Here is a 5,429-nt window from a genome sequence, read left to right on the forward strand (position 1 = left end):
TCATAGCTCCTTGGCGGCAGGTCAGATATCTGTAAATGAAGTACGCTTTTAATGTGCAATCTTTCCTCTATCGTTCAATATATAGAAAAACATCTTAACGTGTTTCGTTGACGAAAGAGATGTCAGTAAAGTTAGGTGAGAGCAGAAAATTGCCGATGTTTGGTGTGGCATACTTCAGCCGCTGCAATACTTATTCCAATAATTTTGTGGTTACTGGAATGCCAACGTATCCCCTAAACCCAGCTGCAAAAATATGTTGCACCATTTTAGTTTGGGTGAATGCAGCGAATTTTTCTCTGTGCCCATGTCTCGCCGTTGCGGCCTTGTACTCCGACACCACTTTCGAGTGGCACGCGTTCGCGCGTTTCCCATTTCACAGGGCCTTCGGTCTCCCTGTTGTTGCATTGTTGCATCCCGCCACTGGCACTTATTTGTGGACATGTCCACGTCGGCATTCTTATTTACGTGCAACCCTTTTATATGCCGTTGCGAGACCAACGGATGGCGCCTGTCTATTATGCCGCAGTGATTGAGGGTGGAGTAGTGACTGACGATATGTATCTGAGTATAGCAACAAGTTTTGAAACAGTTTTGTCAATACTGCACAACGTGTGAATTTTTTAAATTAAATTATGTAATGGGAAGCGCTACCAGTGGCTGATTGCTGGCTTACAGCCGCAAAAAGAAGTAACAAAAACTGCCAGCCTACATTGCATAGGTACACTGTAAAAAAATACTGTGATTTCTACGGGCGTTTAATAGTATCTGACGACGGCGTGTTACGGTAATCACAAATACTGCAAAAACTACGTAAAACGGTGGCGCCATCATCATGCGCCTGCTAAAAACTTCAATGCGGCGGCAAGGCCAAGCCAAGTACGGGTCATTGCCGTCATTCACAACCGCCGGACGCCGAACATCGTGCGCGGACGATCGTTGAGGAGGGAGGACGAAGTGGTCGTTGTAAATCTCGTGAACTCAGGTATCCAGGTAAGTACTGTTTTTTTCGCACATCCTGTTCTTTGCGATTTGAGGGTGGTGCACCCCAGGCAAAAATCTGGACTGCTTCCAGAATCGTTCCAGTTGAATGTGGATGGTCCCGGAATAACAACCAGTGGAGTGCAGCCGCCAAGACCCAACTACTACCCGTTGCGCGTCCGGAAAGTTTGAAGTTTCAACGATTGAAACTGAACAGGTTCGAACTGGTTGGGTGGATGGATGGTGATTGGGTAGACGGGCAGACGTCATTGCCATTGCTTTAGCTCGTGCTTATTGAGTACTTATTTTTTGTAATATTCTTTAATTTCCGTGGCCGTTCATTATAATTGGGAGGTTAAATGTTAAATAACACATATGCCAATCCAGCGGAAGTGACACCAACATCATCATCATTATGCCATCGCCATCGTCGTTGCAGCGAGGAGTGACGAGTGTCGTATTTTGGTGCTGTGTGTGTTGAAAATCGCTGTTCTTTTTGCAAACATTTTATCAGTGCCTTTGCTACTGAGCTACAGGTGTGCCTAATATGTAGCGTATTGCCTGTTCAGCGGTTTCAAAGAGATACCATGGTCAGTTTCAAGATTTTTTGAAGGGTCCTGAAATCCCTGAGTCAAGTCAGATTCCATTTTACTGCTGCAGCTGTGTAGCTTGTGGGAAAATGTTATGTGCAGTAAACAAACATCTGCCATCTGCTGCCCACAGTACGTGCAAAGTGCTTCTGTGTTTGTGGAGCAGTGGTTTATAGTGCTGCGCTGAACGATTCGTCGGAGTCGTCGACTTTTTTATTGACGTTTCAGTGATTCAATAATTTAGTTGCTGATTTCTTTAAGTAGGTGTAGCGTAGTATTCTGCAGGGGAGTTACTGACGTTCAGAATTTACATTTACCAGCAACGGTAACGCCATCAGGAACGCTAGTTCAAGAAACATTGCCCCCAACAAATGCGGGCTTTCGTTAAGAAAAAAGATATATATTCAGTAAAATAAAATATTACTTCACAGCACTTAGATTCTGGTAATGTCTTCTAGTTGTGGATGCTATATATATGCATGTAAGTGAGACAAAAAAACTCGGATCATCATATGTATGGACATTATTTAAATTATCTACGTACCTCAGTCAGACTGCCTTCATCTGACTGATCTTTTCTACAATATATGGGCATACAACTCACATAGCATGAAAGACTACATACTATCCATTTGGTCATAATATAATTGGACAAAGTTAATATGGTCCATTCATGCATAGTTTCTGAAAGTTGTTACACAGTCCAGTTTTATTACCTCAGTATGATCATTTGCAAACAGATTGTACTTGCTGCTTCACACTCACTGCTCACGAAAAGGAAACTCACGTTTGTGAATCTCCTGTATACTTCATTCTCCTCATGCTCAAGGTGATGCTTCCTACTTCAACATTGCACCAGCTCACTTGTGTACTTTTTCTCTCTTTGGCAAATTTCCAAATGAATTTCTGTAACAAATCCCGAGTCTTCGAAGACGAGTGCAGACAGCGTTGACGTGGTACGCTACACCCTTCCAAGTCCTGTGCGTTTTTGTTTCATTGTAGTTTGAAGCTTACCCGGGATCTCGCAGTACATCTGCATTTACTGTGATTGTGCGTGTGGGGTAATCTACAAGTTGCACACAACGATAGTCCTAAAACACTGTCGCCATAGCCTTTCCAGACGAAAACGCGAGTTTGACCTCCTTCATAATGCTTTCACCGGGCACCCACCATGACTTCCTATAGTATTTTGTCTCAGTACTTGCATAATGCACCCACGTTTCATTAATAATAATGGTTCCAAGAAATTCGTTTTGGCCGTCTTGATACCATTGAAGGAAAATGCAAGCTGCGTTCATTCGTTGCTCTTTACGAACGTTACCGAGCAAATGTGGCCCCCATCTCGCATAGCTTTCGTTGACCAAGCTGAAGGAAATTTGTTCCCATGAGTATCAGAGTGCAGTACCAGTGACCCGCCAGTCTCCGTTTACAATTCTCGGAATTTCAGAAAAGAAACGTTGTTTCGCGGTGTTATAGCTGATCTCCCACTGAACTGTTCATTGTGCAGATTTTCACGACCCTGTATAGAGGACACACCATTTCAATGCCTGTAAAGTGTTTTTTGTATAAACAGGTGTTAGCTGTCAGTGGATATTCTCTAAAGCACTCTTTTTCTTTAACGACAAGTAGGATAGCTCTTACTTACTAGGATAGTCAGACGTACTCGGAAATATTACATCCATGCCTGAATGCCTGACACATAGGTGAACGGCACTCCATTAACCAACGTCTGCAGTGCTGGGATGTCACACCCAACTACTACACCATTCAGTTTCTCCTAGTGGTGTTTCCTTTGAATAACAATATCGAGAAACTTATTTTTGGGTGACGCTCCTAATTCCAGTTCTCTTTCTGCATTTGGCTACATTTTTTAGATTTCTTGTGGTGACCCTTGTGGACAGATACCAGCATGGAAGACTTAAGAATAATTGGGGTTTACATTGTGAGACAACTGAGATCATGAGCGACGCCACAGCAGTGGGTCTGTCGATTGCCCACCTGAGTGTCCTTAAATGTGCAATGAAAGCTCACCACACAACGCACCATATTTAATGTCCCTTGCGGAAGATGGCATGTCTAAAGCAACTTGTATCCTGGCAGGCTGGCACTAAGTTGCGGGTGTTTTTGGCCGGGTTCGAACCGGCGATCTCGGGATCAGAAGGCGAACACACTACAGACTCAGCCACCAAGGCCGGTTCACGGACAACTTAAACAACACAATTATGTTAACTCTGCCATCAAGTAATTCAGTTTCCTGCATATGTTTTGTAACAACTGAACTTCAGATTTGTAAGTCTGAAGGCTAAGCTTAGAACCACCTCTTATAATTTAGTGACTCTATTTGATGTGTGAACGTGTTCACACCTCTTAAAAACCTAACAAGACAAAATCTTGATGATTTCTAATATGTGGTATATACAAGGCCAGCTACAAGACGTCTACAATAAGACGTCAATTACTAAATGTCTACCAGATGTCTTGTAAATCACTAATTTTAGACATCTAAATAATGGTAAGACTTTTAGACGTCTAGTCAACCTCTAGTATGGGCACTATCCCTAAAGTCTAGGGTTAGAACAGGTCTGGATGTCTACCATGTGTTCCCTGGGCTCCTTTCTTTTTGCAGTGTTTTGATGCCAGAGCTGACTGATGGGTGCACATGGTTCCTTCGAATGTTCTTCCTTTGAAAAAATAAACGGTGAGCGTAACTGCATGTCAATTGCCCTGCTCCATGTAACAGTTTCCTTTCTCTTTGCAGTGTTTTGATTCCAGAGCTGACTGATGGGTGCACATGGTTCCCTCGAATATTCTTCCTTTGAAAAAATAAACGGTGAGTATAACCGCATGTCAATTGCTCTGCTCCCTCTAACAGTTTCCTTTCTCTTTGCAGGGTTTTGAAGCCAGAGGTGATTGGCGCATTTTCATCACTACGTATACATAGAAAATAAATCCCAATGTGACAAACATCACAATGTGTTACGCATGGTCATTACTTAAACTGCTCTCATTGCTACGACTATATGTAGAAAAAAAAGGGGGCTCCAGGGCACAGCACGATAAGGGTATACGGCATATGCCAGTTAAAATTACCGACCAATACAGTTTTTTTGACGGCCACAGCACAGTAATGCTACACGGCGTATGCCTGTTAAAATTGCTGGCCAATGCAGTATTTTTCACGGGCACAACTTATACGGGGCCACCGTAAAAAAAAACTGCCAATGTTTGCCAACTTTCCTTGCATTTGCCCGTTTTTTTACGGTGAAATTTTTTGCAGTGTACCATGCCTTTCTGGGATGTAAATTATCATGACATCTATTTGACATATATTAATAAAACAAGAATGAGGGACGCATTCTAACGGCAAGGGTTCGCCTTGTCGTTAATAATGTTAATAATAACAATAATTAGTGTTGGGGTTAATAATAATAATGTTGGGGCTCAGGGGGGGGATATGTTTAATAGAGTGAAAAAAGGAAAACAGAAATGTCAGTCAGGCTATTGCCAGCTTGCTATTCCGAGAAAGAAAAGAAAAAGGCACTGTGAATAAACAAAAGAAATAAAAGAAAGGAAAAGATGACAGAAAAACAGGCACGCAGTGCAGTGCAGCACAGGCACGAAGGAAAGTTCGAAGAACGTCCAGTCAGAGGGCAGACGCAAGGCCAGAGTCATTTAAGAAGCGGAGCAGGGCTGTGCTGATGGCCCACTGAGTAGGCCGAGGGACGGGACCGAGGAGGGTGGCCATGGACAGTGTGTTGTAGCCCAGCTGTATTAGACGGCGATGGGGCTCAGGGGATGCATATGCTACCTATGCAATGTAGCCGGACAGTTTTTCGTTACTTCTTCGCGGCTGTAATAAAG

At 43.1% G+C, this 5,429-nt stretch overlaps 1 long non-coding RNA gene across 1 annotated transcript; it reads left to right on the forward strand.

The window, feature by feature from the left end:
- The first annotated feature begins 904 nt into the window (after positions 1 to 904).
- LOC135397887 (uncharacterized) lies at positions 905 to 4,707 on the forward strand. Its single transcript, XR_010423838.1, has 5 exons — positions 905 to 990; positions 1,073 to 1,195; positions 4,195 to 4,266; positions 4,327 to 4,398; positions 4,459 to 4,707. It is a non-coding gene; the product is annotated as an uncharacterized LOC135397887 (long non-coding RNA).
- Positions 4,708 to 5,429: the final 722 nt, after the last annotated feature.

This window comes from Ornithodoros turicata, chromosome 6 (assembly GCF_037126465.1).
Source record: "Ornithodoros turicata isolate Travis chromosome 6, ASM3712646v1, whole genome shotgun sequence".
In the NCBI taxonomy this organism is placed as follows: Eukaryota; Metazoa; Arthropoda; class Arachnida; order Ixodida; family Argasidae; genus Ornithodoros; species Ornithodoros turicata.